Here is a 15,659-nt window from a genome sequence, read left to right as displayed (position 1 = left end):
TCTATTGCTTGTAGGGCTGTGAAGTAGAATCCCAGGAGGATCGTTAGGGTTAGGGCGTGGATGGCGTGTTTTCGGTTTCCTTCTGTGATGCTGTGATGGGCTCACGTTACGGTAACGCCTGAGGCTAGTAGGATGGCTGTGTTTAGTAGGGGGACTTCTATCGGGTTGAGTGGTTTAATTCCTGTTGGGGGTCATTGGCCTCCTAGTTCTGGGGTTGGGGCCAGGCTCGAGTGGAAGAACGCTCAGAAGAACCCTAAGAAGAAGAATGCTTCGGATGTGATGAAAAGGATTATGCCGTATCGTAGGCCTTTTTGGACTGTGGGAGTGTGATGGCCTTGGAAGGTGCTTTCTCGTACAATGTCTCGTCATCATTGGAGTATTACTAGGAGTATTGAGATGAGGCCTAGGGTTAGTAGTATGGATGAGTTGTAGTGGAATCACATGATTAATCCTGAGGTTGTGAGTAGGGCGGCGGCTGCCCCGAAGATTGGTCAAGGGCTTGGGTCAACTATGTGGTATGAGTGTGCTTGGTGTGCCATTAGATGTTTTCTTGTAAGTATAGGCTTAGAAGGAGCACGAAGACGTAGGCCTGGATTATGGCTACTGCTACTTCTAGGATGGTTAGGAGTAGTAGGATGATTATTGTTAGGATGGATACTGCAGGAAGGGTGGGTATTAATGCAATGGAGGCTGTAGAGATGAGTTGGATGAGTAAGTGTCCTGCTGTAAGGTTGGCTGTAAGGCGGACTCCGAGGGCTAGGGGGCGGATTAGTAGGCTGGTTGTTTCGATCAGGATTAGTGCGGGGATTAGGGGTGTAGGGGTACCTTCGGGTAATAGGTGGGCTAAAGAGGCTGATGGTTGGTTTCGTAGGCCTGTTAGTAGTGTGGCGAGCCATAGTGGGAAGGCTAGGGCTATGTTCATAGATAGTTGGGTGGTTGGGGTGAATGTATATGGAAGGAGGCCTAGAAGGTTGATTGTAAGAAGTATGATTATTAGGGATGTAAATATTATGGCTCATTTGTGGCCATTTTTGTTGAGTGGGACTATTAGTTGTTTTGTGATTAGGTGAAGGAGTCATGTTTGGATAGTAGAAAGGCGGTTGTTGATTCATCGGTTGTTTGGGGACGGGAATAGTAGGGCTGGGAAGAGTAGGGATAGTAGGATTAAGGGGATGCCGAATAGATTGGGGCTGGAAAATTGGTCAAAGAAGCTTAGGTTCATGGTCAGGATCATGGTGTGGGTTTGGTAGTGAGGGAGGTCTTATTTGATGGGGGGTTGGTTGTGGTGAAGGCTAGTAGTTTTGGTTGGATGAGGAGTGCTAGGGTTAATCAGGTTATAATTATGATTGAAAATCATGGTGCGGGGTTAAGCTGTGGCATATCATTAAGGAGGGGGAAGTCCCTCTTTGGCTAGCTTAAAAGGCTAGTGCTGTTGCATAGCTTCTTAATGATTAGGATGATGATAGAAGGGACGATCAGGCCTCGAAATGTGGGAGTGGGGTTGATTCTACTACAATGGGTATGTAGCTGTGATTAGCCCCGCAAATTTCTGAGCATTGTCCGTAAAAAATCCCAGGCCGGGTGGTAATGAATGAAGTTTGGTTTAGTCGGCCTGGGATTGCGTCTGTTTTAACTCCGAGCGTTGGGACTGCTCAGGAGTGGAGTACGTCTCCTGCAGTAATGATCACGCGGATGGGGGATTCTATTGGGATAACTACGCGGTGGTCAACTTCTAGCAGTCGGAAGTGGCCGTTGGGTAAGTCTGGGGTGGGCACTATGTAGGAGTCGAATGATAGGTCTTTGAAGTCTGTGTATTCGTAGCTTCAGTATCATTGGTGGCCGATGGCTTTTAGGGTGAGGTCTGGTTCGTCGATTTCGTCCATTATGTAGAGGATTTGTAGGGATGGGAGGGCGAGGAGTACCAGGACGATAGCAGGTAGGATTGTCCAGATCAGCTCTACTTCTTGGGCGTCTACAGCATTGGACGAGAGTTTTTCTGTTAGTATGTGGGCTAAAAGGTAGAGAACTAGGCTGCAGATAGCTAGGGCAACGATTAGGGCGTGGTCGTGGAATTCAACGAGTTCTTCTATGATGGGTGATGAGGCGTCTTGGAATCCTAGTTGGGAGTGGTTGGCCACATGAGATGTACAGGATTTTTACCTGTGATTTAGTCTTGACAAGGCTATGTAATTGGTTTACTAACGTCTCATAAGAAAGAAGCATGAGCGGTTAATGCAGTTGGCTTGAAACCAGCATGTGAGGGTTCGATTCCTTCCTTTCTTGTACTTGGACGAAGGCCGGTTCCTCGAAAGTATGGTATGGGGGAGGGCAGCCGTGGATTCATTCAACGTTTGTGGTAGTTAGTTCTGGTTGTAGGACTTTTCGTTTGGCCGAAAAGGCTTCTCAGATGATGAATATTAGTATGATTACGGCTACTATTGAGATTAGGGAGCCGATGGAGGAAATGGTGTTTCATAGTGTGTAGGCGTCGGGATAGTCCGAGTATCGTCGGGGTATTCCTGCTAGGCCTAGGAAGTGCTGGGGGAAGAACGTTAGGTTTACTCCTGTAAATATTACCCCGAAGTGGGCTTTTGCTCATGTTTGGTGTAGGGTAAACCCAGTGAGTAGTGGGAATCAGTGAGTAAATCCTGCTAGAATGGCAAAGACGGCGCCTATGGATAGGACGTAGTGGAAGTGGGCAACTACGTAGTACGTGTCGTGCAGGGCGATGTCTAGGGAAGAGTTTGCAAGAACGATTCCTGTTAATCCTCCGATGGTAAATAGGAAGATAAATCCTAGAGCTCATAGTATTGGGGGGGTCTCATTTGATTGTTCCTCCGTGCAGGGTGGCTAGTCAGCTAAATACTTTGATTCCGGTAGGGATGGCAATGATTATAGTGGCTGATGTAAAGTAGGCTCGGGTATCAACGTCTATTCCTACTGTAAACATGTGGTGAGCTCAGACGATGAATCCTAGGAAGCCGATGGATAGTATGGCTCAGACTATTCCCATGTAGCCGAAGGGCTCCTTTTTGCCTGAGTAGTACGTGACTACGTGTGAGATGATTCCGAACCCCGGTAGGATCAGAATATAGACTTCTGGGTGTCCGAAGAATCAGAATAGGTGTTGGTACAGGATTGGGTCTCCTCCTCCAGCGGGGTCGAAGAATGTGGTGTTTAGGTTTCGATCAGTTAGTAATATTGTAATACCGGCGGCGAGTACGGGGAGTGATAGAAGGAGTAGGATGGCGGTAATTAGTACGGATCAGACAAATAGTGTCCACTTCCACTACGTCCTATCCATAGGCGCCGTCTTTGCCATTCTAGCAGGATTTACTCACTGATTCCCACTACTCACTGGGTTTACCCTACACCAAACATGAGCAAAAGCCCACTTCGGGGTAATATTTACAGGAGTAAACCTAACGTTCTTCCCCCAGCACTTCCTAGGCCTAGCAGGAATACCCCGACGATACTCGGACTATCCCGACGCCTACACACTATGAAACACCATTTCCTCCTAGTCCTAGGACTTAGAGAAACTCCAGTACTAAAAATAGTAAACACAAGCAATAATTTCATATACTTCACTCTCACTCACCACTCAACTATCAGCTAACCACACCCCCGTCCACATAGCTTAACACAAAGCATGGCACTGAAGTTGCCAAGATGGCATAAAACATGCCTGCGGACAAAAGACTTAGTCCTAACCTTACGGTTGGTTTTTGCTAAATATATACATGCAAGTATCCGCGCCCCAGTGTAAACGCCCTCGACCACCTACCCCCATACAGGCCTTGAGGAGCGGGTATCAGGCACACCCAAGTAGTAGCCCAAGACGCCTCGCTAAGCCACGCCCCCACGGGTATTCAGCAGTAATTAACATTAAGCAATGAGTGCAAACTTGACTTAGTTATAGCAACAGCCTAACTTCAAGGGTTGGTAAATCTTGTGCCAGCCACCGCGGTCATACAAGAAACCCAAATCAACCGTCCTATTGACACGGCGTAAAGAGTGGTAAAATGCCTATCCTAGCTAACTAAGATCAAAATGCAACTGAGCTGTCATAAGCCCAAGATGCACCTAAACACACCATTAAGATGATCTTAGGAACTAACGACTGATTTAAACCCACGAAAGCCAGGGCCCAAACTGGGATTAGATACCCCACTATGCCTGGCCCTAAATCTTGATACTTACTTTACCGAAGTATCCGCCAGAGAACTACGAGCACAAACGCTTAAAACTCTAAGGACTTGGCGGTGCCCCAAACCCACCTAGAGGAGCCTGTTCTACAATCGATAATCCCCGATTAACCCAACCACCCCTTGCCAACACAGCCTACATACCGCCGTCGCCAGCCCACCTCGAATGAGAGCACAACAGTGGACACAATAGCACCCCGCTAATAAGACAGGTCAAGGTATAGCCTATGGAGTGGAAGAAATGGGCTACATTCCCTATTCATAGGGCACACGGAAAGAAGCGTGAAACCACTTCTGGAAGGCGGATTTAGCAGTAAAGTGGGACAATAGAGCCTACTTTAAGCCGGCCCTGGGGCACGTACATACCGCCCGTCACCCTCCTCAAAAGCCACATCCCACATAACTAATACCATAAATACGCTGAAGATGAGGTAAGTCGTAACAAGGTAAGTGTACCGGAAGCTGTACTTAGAATATCAAGACGTAGCTATAACACCAAAGCACTCAGCTTACACCTGAAAGATATCTACTAGACCGGATCGTCTTGAAGCCCCCCCTCTAGCTCAACCACACAAATAGTACACCAAAACTAAAGAATTTACTAAACTAATTAAACTAAAGCATTTTACAGTCTTAGTATAGGCGATAGAAAAGACACTTAGACGCGATAGAGACCCCAGTACCGTAAGGGAAAGATGAAATAGCAGTGAAACAATCAAAGCGACAGACAGCAAAGATCAACCCTTGTACCTTTTGCATCATGGTTTAGCGAGAACAACCAAGCAAAGTGAACTAAAGTTTGCCCCCCCGAAACCCAAGCGAGCTACTTTCAAGCAGTTAAAGAGAGCGAACCCGTCTCTGTTGCAAAAGAGTGGGATGACTTGTCAGTAGAGGTGAAAAGCCAACCGAGCTGGGTGATAGCTGGTTACCTGTGAAACGAATCTAAGTTCCCCCTTAATCCTCCCTACCGGACATCCTGAACCCTAATGAGATGATTAAGAGCTATTTAATGGAGGGACAGCTCCATTAAAAAAGGACACAACCTCGACTAGCGGATAATTCTTACTACTGATCCTACCGTGGGCCCTAAAGCAGCCATCAAAAAAGAGTGCGTCAAAGCTCCACCACCTAAAAATACCAAAATAAGATGATTCCCTTATCACAAACAGGTCAACCTATGAATATAGGAGAATTAATGCTAAAATAAGTAACTCAGGGCCACACCCCTCTAACGGCGCAAGCTTACATAGAAACATTATTAACAGACCTAGACAGATATAAAAACCCCTACAAGACCACGTATTAACTAACCCTGTTAACCCGACTCAGGAGCGCCTATAAGAGCGATTAAAATCTGTGAAAGGAACTCGGCAAATTAATAAGGCCCGACTGTTTACCAAAAACATAGCCTTCAGCAAATTAAACAAGTATTGAAGGTGATGCCTGCCCGGTGACTTAGGTTTAACGGCCGCGGTATCCTAACCGTGCAAAGGTAGCGCAATCAATTGTCCCATAAATCGAGACTTGTATGAATGGCTAAACGAGGTCTTAACTGTCTCTCACAGATAATCAGTGAAATTGATCTCCCCGTGCAAAAGCGGGGATGTGAACATAAGACGAGAAGACCCTGTGGAACTTAAAAATCAACGACCACCGCGAATCCTCAATCAACCCCACTGGGGCCACTACCATCGCAGAGCCTGGTCGATATTTTTCGGTTGGGGTGACCTTGGAGGAGAACAAATCCTCCAAAAACAAGACCATACCTCTTTACCTAGAGCTACCCCTCAAAGTGCTAACAGTGACCAGACCCAATATAATTGATTAATGGACCAAGCTACCCCAGGGATAACAGCGCAATCCCCCTCAAGAGCCCATATCGACAGGGGGGTTTACGACCTCGATGTTGGATCAGGACATCCTAATGGTGCAGCCGCTATTAAGGGTTCGTTTGTTCAACGATTAACAGTCCTACGTGATCTGAGTTCAGACCGGAGCAATCCAGGTCGGTTTCTATCTATGACACACTCTCCCCAGTACGAAAGGACCGGGAAAGTGGGGCCAATACCACAAGCACGCCCCCCCCCTCTAAGCAGTGAAACCAACTAAACCGTGAAGAGGGCCTTCCCCCACCACTTTCAATCCTAGAAAAGGACCAGCTAGAGTGGCAGAGCCCGGCAAGTGCAGAAGGCTTAAGCCCTTTCCCCAGAGGTTCAAATCCTCTCCCTAGCTTCACCCATGATTCAAATAACAACACTAAGCTGCCTCGTTATATCCCTCCTATACATCATCCCAATCCTGATTGCCGTAGCCTTCCTAACCCTAGTAGAACGGAAAATCCTAAGCTACATACAATCCCGCAAAGGCCCTAACGTTGTCGGGCCTTTTGGCCTACTTCAACCATTTGCGGACGGACTGAAACTATTTACCAAAGAGCCCATCCGACCCTCTACCTCTTCCCCACTTCTATTCATTCTGATACCAATACTAGCCCTTGTCCTAGCCCTCACCACTTGAGCACCACTACCACTCCCATTTCCCCTAGCAGATCTAAACCTCGGAGTTCTCTTCCTAATAGCCATGTCAAGCCTAGCCGTCTACTCAGTCCTATGATCAGGCTGAGCCTCGAACTCAAAATACGCACTAATCGGAGCCCTACGGGCAGTAGCACAGACCATTTCATACGAAGTGACACTGGCCATAATCCTGCTATCAATAATCATACTAAGCGGAAGCTACACACTCAGCTCCTTTGCCGTCGCACAGGAGCCTCTATACTTCATTTTCTCCTCATGACCCCTAGCAATAATATGATACGTATCCACCCTAGCAGAGACAAACCGAGCTCCTTTTGACCTCACAGAGGGTGAATCTGAGCTAGTCTCAGGGTTTAACGTTGAATACGCCGCAGGACCCTTCGCCTTATTCTTCCTAGCTGAATATGCGAACATTATGCTAATAAATACACTTACAGCCATCATATTCCTAAACCCAAGCGCCCTAGGGCCACCCACAGAACTATTCCCCGTCATCCTAGCCACAAAAGTCCTCCTACTATCTTCTGGTTTCTTATGGGTCCGAGCTTCATACCCACGATTCCGATATGACCAACTAATGCACCTACTATGAAAAAACTTCCTACCCCTCACACTAGCTCTGTGCCTCTGACACATCAGCATACCTATCTGCTATGCAGGCCTACCTCCTTACATAAGGAAATGTGCCTGAACTACAAAGGGTCACTATGATAAAGTGAACATAGAGGTATAACAGCCCTCTCATTTCCTGTTGACCTTAGAAAAGTAGGAATTGAACCCACACAAGAGAAATCAAAATTCTCCATACTTCCCTTATATTATTTTCTAGTAGAGTCAGCTAATCAAGCTATCGGGCCCATACCCCGAAAATGATGGTTTAACCCCCTCCTCTACTAATGAACCCTTACGCGACCCCAATCATAACCTTCAGCCTCATCTTGGGCACCACAATCACAATTTCCAGCAACCACTGAGTTCTGGCCTGGACAGGACTGGAGATCAACGCACTAGCCATCATTCCCCTAATTGCCAAATCCCACCACCCACGAGCAGTAGAAGCCGCAACGAAATACTTCCTAACCCAAGCAGCTGCTTCCGCCCTGGTCCTATTCTCTAGCATAACCAATGCCTGAGTCACCGGCCAATGAGACATCACACAAATAAACCACCCAACCTCCTGTCTACTACTGACAGCAGCAATCGCTATTAAACTGGGCCTAGTGCCATTTCACTTCTGATTCCCAGAAGTACTACAAGGATCGCCACTAATAACAGCCCTGCTACTCTCGACCCTCATAAAATTCCCCCCACTAAGCCTGCTCCTACTAACATCCAAATCCCTCGACCCAGCTCTACTCACCGCCATGGCCCTAGCCTCAACAGCACTAGGAGGCTGAATAGGACTGAACCAAACACAAACACGCAAAATCCTAGCCTTCTCGTCCATCTCCCACTTAGGCTGAATCGCCATCATCCTAGTTTACAGCCCCAAATTGGCCTTACTTACCTTCTACCTATACACAATCATAACATCAGCCGTATTCCTAGCCCTTAACAAAATCAAAGCCCTTAACCTATCCATGATCACAACCTCATGAACAAAAACCCCAGTGCTAAACGCCACCCTAATACTAGTACTTTTATCCCTAGCAGGCCTCCCCCCATTAACAGGCTTTATACCAAAGTGACTTATCATCCAAGAACTAACTAAACAGGAAATAACACCAGCAGCCATGGCAATTGCCATGCTATCACTGCTCAGCCTCTTCTTCTACCTACGCCTCGCATACCACTCAACAATTACCCTTCCCCCCAACTCCTCTAACCACATAAAACAATGATACACTAGCAAAGCCCCAAGCACACCTACTGCGGTCCTTGCCTCACTATCAATCCTCTTACTTCCCCTGTCCCCAATAATACATGCCATTGTCTAGAAACTTAGGATAACACCCCAAACCGAAGGCCTTCAAAGCCTTAAATAAGAGTTAAACCCTCTTAGTTTCTGCACATTAAGACTTACAGAATATTAACCTGTATCTTCTGAATGCAAGTCAGACGCTTTAATTAAGCTAAAGCCTCCCTAGACAGATGGGCTTCGATCCCACAAAACTCTAGTTAACAGCTAAATGCCTAAACCAATTGGCTTCTGCCTACAAAGACCCTGACGCACCCTAGTGCGCATCGATGAGCTTGCAACTCAACATGAATTTCACTACAGAGCCGATAAGAAGAGGAATTAAACCTCTGTAAAAAGGACTACAGCCTAACGCTTCAACACTCAGCCATCTTACCCGTCACCTTCATCAACCGATGACTATTTTCCACTAACCATAAGGATATTGGCACCCTGTACCTCATCTTCGGGGCATGAGCAGGAATAGTCGGCACCGCACTCAGCCTATTAATCCGCGCAGAACTAGGACAACCAGGAACTCTCCTAGGCGACGACCAAATTTACAATGTAATCGTTACCGCTCACGCCTTTGTAATAAGCTTCTTTATAGTCATACCCATCATGATCGGAGGATTCGGCAACTGATTAGTCCCCCTCATAATCGGTGCCCCCGACATAGCATTCCCGCGAATAAACAACATAAGCTTTTGACTCCTCCCCCCATCATTCCTCCTCCTACTAGCCTCATCCACTGTAGAAGCTGGCGCCGGCACAGGCTGAACTGTCTACCCTCCCCTAGCAGGTGACCTTGCCCACGCCGGAGCTTCAGTAGACCTGGCTATCTTCTCACTCCACTTAGCCGGTATCTCCTCCATCCTTGGGGCCATCAACTTTATCACCACAGCCATCAACATAAAACCCCCCGCACTCTCACAATACCAAACCCCACTATTTGTCTGATCCGTACTAATTACCGCCATCCTACTCCTTCTATCACTCCCCGTACTCGCCGCCGGTATTACAATATTACTAACTGATCGAAACCTAAACACCACATTCTTCGACCCCGCTGGAGGAGGAGACCCAATCCTGTACCAACACCTATTCTGATTCTTCGGACACCCAGAAGTCTATATTCTGATCCTACCGGGGTTCAGAATCATCTCACACGTAGTCACATACTACTCAGGCAAAAAGGAGCCCTTCGGCTACATGGGAATAGTCTGAGCCATACTATCCATCGGCTTCCTAGGATTCATCGTCTGAGCTCACCACATGTTTACAGTAGGAATAGACGTTGATACCCGAGCCTACTTTACATCAGCCACTATAATCATTGCCATCCCTACCGGAATCAAAGTATTTAGCTGACTAGCCACCCTGCACGGAGGAACAATCAAATGAGACCCCCCCCAAATACTATGAGCTCTAGGATTTATCTTCCTATTTACCATCGGAGGATTAACAGGAATCGTTCTTGCAAACTCTTCCCTAGACATCGCCCTGCACGACACGTACTACGTAGTTGCCCACTTCCACTACGTCCTATCCATAGGCGCCGTCTTTGCCATTCTAGCAGGATTTACTCACTGATTCCCACTACTCACTGGGTTTACCCTACACCAAACATGAGCAAAAGCCCACTTCGGGGTAATATTTACAGGAGTAAACCTAACGTTCTTCCCCCAGCACTTCCTAGGCCTAGCAGGAATACCCCGACGATACTCGGACTATCCCGACGCCTACACACTATGAAACACCATTTCCTCCTAGTCCTAGGACTTAGAGAAACTCCAGTACTAAAAATAGTAAACACAAGCAATAATTTCATATACTTCACTCTCACTCACCACTCAACTATCAGCTAACCACACCCCCGTCCACATAGCTTAACACAAAGCATGGCACTGAAGTTGCCAAGATGGCATAAAACATGCCTGCGGACAAAAGACTTAGTCCTAACCTTACGGTTGGTTTTTGCTAAATATATACATGCAAGTATCCGCGCCCCAGTGTAAACGCCCTCGACCACCTACCCCCATACAGGCCTTGAGGAGCGGGTATCAGGCACACCCAAGTAGTAGCCCAAGACGCCTCGCTAAGCCACGCCCCCACGGGTATTCAGCAGTAATTAACATTAAGCAATGAGTGCAAACTTGACTTAGTTATAGCAACAGCCTAACTTCAAGGGTTGGTAAATCTTGTGCCAGCCACCGCGGTCATACAAGAAACCCAAATCAACCGTCCTATTGACACGGCGTAAAGAGTGGTAAAATGCCTATCCTAGCTAACTAAGATCAAAATGCAACTGAGCTGTCATAAGCCCAAGATGCACCTAAACACACCATTAAGATGATCTTAGGAACTAACGACTGATTTAAACCCACGAAAGCCAGGGCCCAAACTGGGATTAGATACCCCACTATGCCTGGCCCTAAATCTTGATACTTACTTTACCGAAGTATCCGCCAGAGAACTACGAGCACAAACGCTTAAAACTCTAAGGACTTGGCGGTGCCCCAAACCCACCTAGAGGAGCCTGTTCTACAATCGATAATCCCCGATTAACCCAACCACCCCTTGCCAACACAGCCTACATACCGCCGTCGCCAGCCCACCTCGAATGAGAGCACAACAGTGGACACAATAGCACCCCGCTAATAAGACAGGTCAAGGTATAGCCTATGGAGTGGAAGAAATGGGCTACATTCCCTATTCATAGGGCACACGGAAAGAAGCGTGAAACCACTTCTGGAAGGCGGATTTAGCAGTAAAGTGGGACAATAGAGCCTACTTTAAGCCGGCCCTGGGGCACGTACATAGTTAAACATGCCTGTTAGTAGTGTGGCGAGCCATAGTGGGAAGGCTAGGGCTATGTTCATAGATAGTTGGGTGGTTGGGGTGAATGTATATGGAAGGAGGCCTAGAAGGTTGATTGTAAGAAGTATGATTATTAGGGATGTAAATATTATGGCTCATTTGTGGCCATTTTTGTTGAGTGGGACTATTAGTTGTTTTGTGATTAGGTGAAGGAGTCATGTTTGGATAGTAGAAAGGCGGTTGTTGATTCATCGGTTGTTTGGGGACGGGAATAGTAGGGCTGGGAAGAGTAGGGATAGTAGGATTAAGGGGATGCCAAATAGATTGGGGCTGGAAAATTGGTCAAAGAAGCTTAGGTTCATGGTCAGGATCATGGTGTGGGTTTGGTAGTGAGGGAGGTCTTATTTGATGGGGGGTTGGTTGTGGTGAAGGCTAGTAGTTTTGGTTGGATGAGGAGTGCTAGGGTTAATCAGGTTATAATTATGATTGAAAATCATGGTGCGGGGTTAAGCTGTGGCATATCATTAAGGAGGGGGAAGTCCCTCTTTGGCTAGCTTAAAAGGCTAGTGCTGTTGCATAGCTTCTTAATGATTAGGATGATGATAGAAGGGACGATCAGGCCTCGAAATGTGGGAGTGGGGTTGATTCTACTACAATGGGTATGTAGCTGTGATTAGCCCCGCAAATTTCTGAGCATTGTCCGTAAAAAATCCCAGGCCGGGTGGTAATGAATGAAGTTTGGTTTAGTCGGCCTGGGATTGCGTCTGTTTTAACTCCGAGCGTTGGGACTGCTCAGGAGTGGAGTACGTCTCCTGCAGTAATGATCACGCGGATGGGGGATTCTATTGGGATAACTACGCGGTGGTCAACTTCTAGCAGTCGGAAGTGGCCGTTGGGTAAGTCTGGGGTGGGCACTATGTAGGAGTCGAATGATAGGTCTTTGAAGTCTGTGTATTCGTAGCTTCAGTATCATTGGTGGCCGATGGCTTTTAGGGTGAGGTCTGGTTCGTCGATTTCGTCCATTATGTAGAGGATTTGTAGGGATGGGAGGGCGAGGAGTACCAGGACGATAGCAGGTAGGATTGTCCAGATCAGCTCTACTTCTTGGGCGTCTACAGCATTGGACGAGAGTTTTTCTGTTAGTATGTGGGCTAAAAGGTAGAGAACTAGGCTGCAGATAGCTAGGGCAACGATTAGGGCGTGGTCGTGGAATTCAACGAGTTCTTCTATGATGGGTGATGAGGCGTCTTGGAATCCTAGTTGGGAGTGGTTGGCCACATGAGATGTACAGGATTTTTACCTGTGATTTAGTCTTGACAAGGCTATGTAATTGGTTTACTAACGTCTCATAAGAAAGAAGCATGAGCGGTTAACCTCCTGGGAGACCCAGAAAACTTCACCCCAGCAAACCCGCTAGTAACCCCACCACACATCAAGCCAGAATGATACTTCCTATTCGCCTACGCCATCCTACGTTCAATCCCAAATAAACTAGGAGGCGTATTAGCACTGGCCGCCTCCGTACTGATCCTATTCCTAATCCCATTCCTGCACAAATCAAAACAACGAGCAATAACATTCCGACCACTCTCCCAGCTCCTATTCTGAGTACTAGTCGCCGACCTCCTGGTCCTAACATGAGTAGGAAGCCAACCCGTCGAACACCCATTCATCATCATCGGCCAACTCGCTTCAATCGCCTACTTCACTATCCTCCTATTTCTCCTCCCCGCCGCAAGCGCCCTAGAAAACAAAATACTCAACTGCTAAATACTCTAATAGTTTATAAAAACATTGGTCTTGTAAACCAAAGATTGAAGTCCAGAGAGTGCACTGGCACCACTGGGGATGCAGTGCATTGAGTCCAGAGAGTGCACTGGCACAACTGGGGATGCACTTCAGTGAGTCCAGAGAGTGCACTGACACCACTGGGGTTGCAGTGCAGTGAGTCCAGAGAGTGCACTGGCACCACTGGGGATGCAGTGCAGTGAGTCCAGAGACTGCACTGGCACCACTGGGGATGCAGTGCAGTGAGTCCAGAGAGTGCACTGGCACCACTGGGGATGCACTGCAGTGAGTCCAGAGAGTGCACTGGCACCACTGGGGATGCACTGCAGTGAGTCCAGAGAGTGCACTGTCACCACTGGGGATGCAGTACAGTGAGTCCACAGAGTGCACTGGTACCAGTGGGGATGTAGTGCAGTGAGTCCAGAGAGTGCACTGGCACCACTGGGCATGCAGTGCAGTGAGTCCAGAGAGTGCACTGGCACCACTGGGGATGCACTTCAGTGAGTCCAGAGATTGCACTGGCACCACTGGGGATGCAGTGCAGTGAATCCAGAGAGTGCACTGGCACCACTGGTGATGCAGTTTAGTGAGTCCAGAGAGTGCACTGGCACCACTGGGGATGCACTTCAGTGAGTCCAGAGAGTGTACTGACACCACTGGGGATGCGGTGCAGTGAGTCCAGAGAGTGCACTGGCACCACTGGGGATGCAGTGCAGTGAGTCCAGAGAGTGCTCTGGCACCACTGGGGATGCACTGCAGTGAGTCCAGAGACTGCACTGGCACCACTGGGGATGCAGTGCAGTGAGTCCAGAGAGTGCACTGGCACCACTGGGGATGCAGTGCAGTGAGTCCAGAGAGTGCACTGGCACCACTGGTGATGCAGTCCAGTGAGTCCAGTGAATGCACTGGCACCACTGGGGATGCTGTGCAGTGAGTGCAGAGAGTGCACTGGCACCACCTGTGATGCAGTACAGTGTGTCCAGTGAGTGCACTGGCACCACTGGGGATGCAGTGCTGTGACTGCGGAGAGCGCACTGGCACCACTGGGGATGCAGTGCAGTCAGTCCAGTGAGTGCACTGGCACCACTGGGGATGCAGTGCAGTGAGTGCAGAGAGTGCAATGGCACCAATGGGGATGCACTTCAGTGAGTGCAGAGAGTGCACTGGCACCACTGGGGATGCAGTGCAGTGAGTCCAGAGATTGCACTGGCACCACTGGGGATGCAGTGCTGTGACTCCAGAGAGCGCACTGGCACCACTGGGGATGCAGTGCAGTGAGTCCAGAGAGTGCACTGGCACCACTGGGGATGCACTGCAGTGAGTCCAGAGAGTGCACTGGCACCACTGGGGCTGCAGTGCAGTGAGTCCAGAGAGTGCACTGGCACCACTGGGGATGCACTGCAGTGAGTCCAGAGATTGCACTGGCACCACTGGGGATGCAGTGCAGTGAGTCCAGAGAGTGCACTGGCACCACTGGGGATGCACTACAGTGAGTCCACAGAGTGCACTGGCACCACTGGGGATGCTCTGCAGTGAGTCCAGAGATTGCACTGGCACCACTGGGGATGCAGTGCAGTGAGTGCAGAGAGTGCACTGGCACCACTGGGGATGTACTTCAGTGAGTTCAGAGAGTGCACTTGCACCACTGGGGATGGGTTTCAAGCCAACTGCATTAACCGCTCATGCTTCTTTCTTATGAGACGTTAGTAAACCAATTACATAGCCTTGTCAAGACTAAATCACAGGTAAAAATCCTGTACATCTCATGTGGCCAACCACTCCCAACTAGGATTCCAAGAACCAGGAGGTTCGGTGAAAATAGGGCTAGTGCTATTAGAGGGGTGATTATTAGGGTAAGCCCTAAGCTGTCTTTAATGGAGAAGTATGGGTGGAATGGGATTTTGTCGCAGTCTGATACGATTCCTAGTGGGTTATTTGAGCCTGATTCGTGTAGGAAGGTTAGGTGGACTAGGGTGATTCCTGCAATTAGGAAGGGCAGTAGGAAGTGGATGGCGAAGAATCGGGTTAAGGTTGGATTGTCTACTGAGAATCCTCCTCAGGCTCATTCTACTAGAGTTTGCCCAATGTACGGGATGGCTGAGAATAGGTTGGTGATTACGGTGGCCCCTCAGAATGACATTTGTCCTCATGGTAGGACATACCCTACGAAGGCAGTTGCTATTAGGGTGAGTAGGAGGGTTACTCCTGTGTTTCAGGTTTCTTTGTATAGGTAGGAGCCGTAGTAGAGGCCTCGTCCGATGTGTAAGTAGATGCAGATAAAGAAGAGCGAAGCACCGTTGGCGTGGAGGTTGCGGATGAGCCATCCGTACTGGACGTCTCGGCATGTGTGAGCTACTGAGGAGAAGGCGAGTGAAGTGTCTGCGGTGTAGTGTATGGCTAGTAGCAGGC

The 15,659-nt window shown here is 48.3% G+C and overlaps 1 long non-coding RNA gene across 1 annotated transcript in view; it reads right to left on the bottom strand.

Moving 5' to 3' along the window:
• LOC310880204 overlaps positions 1–13,295 on the bottom strand; it is a 72,678-nt gene extending 59,383 nt beyond the window's left edge. Inside the window, exon 1 of the long non-coding RNA XR_014571530.1 lies at positions 12,837–13,295. This is a non-coding gene — a long non-coding RNA (uncharacterized lncRNA). The remainder of the gene's footprint in view (positions 1–12,836) is intronic.
• Positions 13,296–15,659: the final 2,364 nt, after the last annotated feature.

This window comes from Anser anser (genome assembly GCF_964211835.1).
Source record: "Anser anser genome assembly, chromosome: 12".
NCBI classification, from domain to species: Eukaryota; Metazoa; Chordata; class Aves; order Anseriformes; family Anatidae; genus Anser; species Anser anser.
This window is presented reverse-complemented; position numbering and strand designations above follow the sequence as displayed.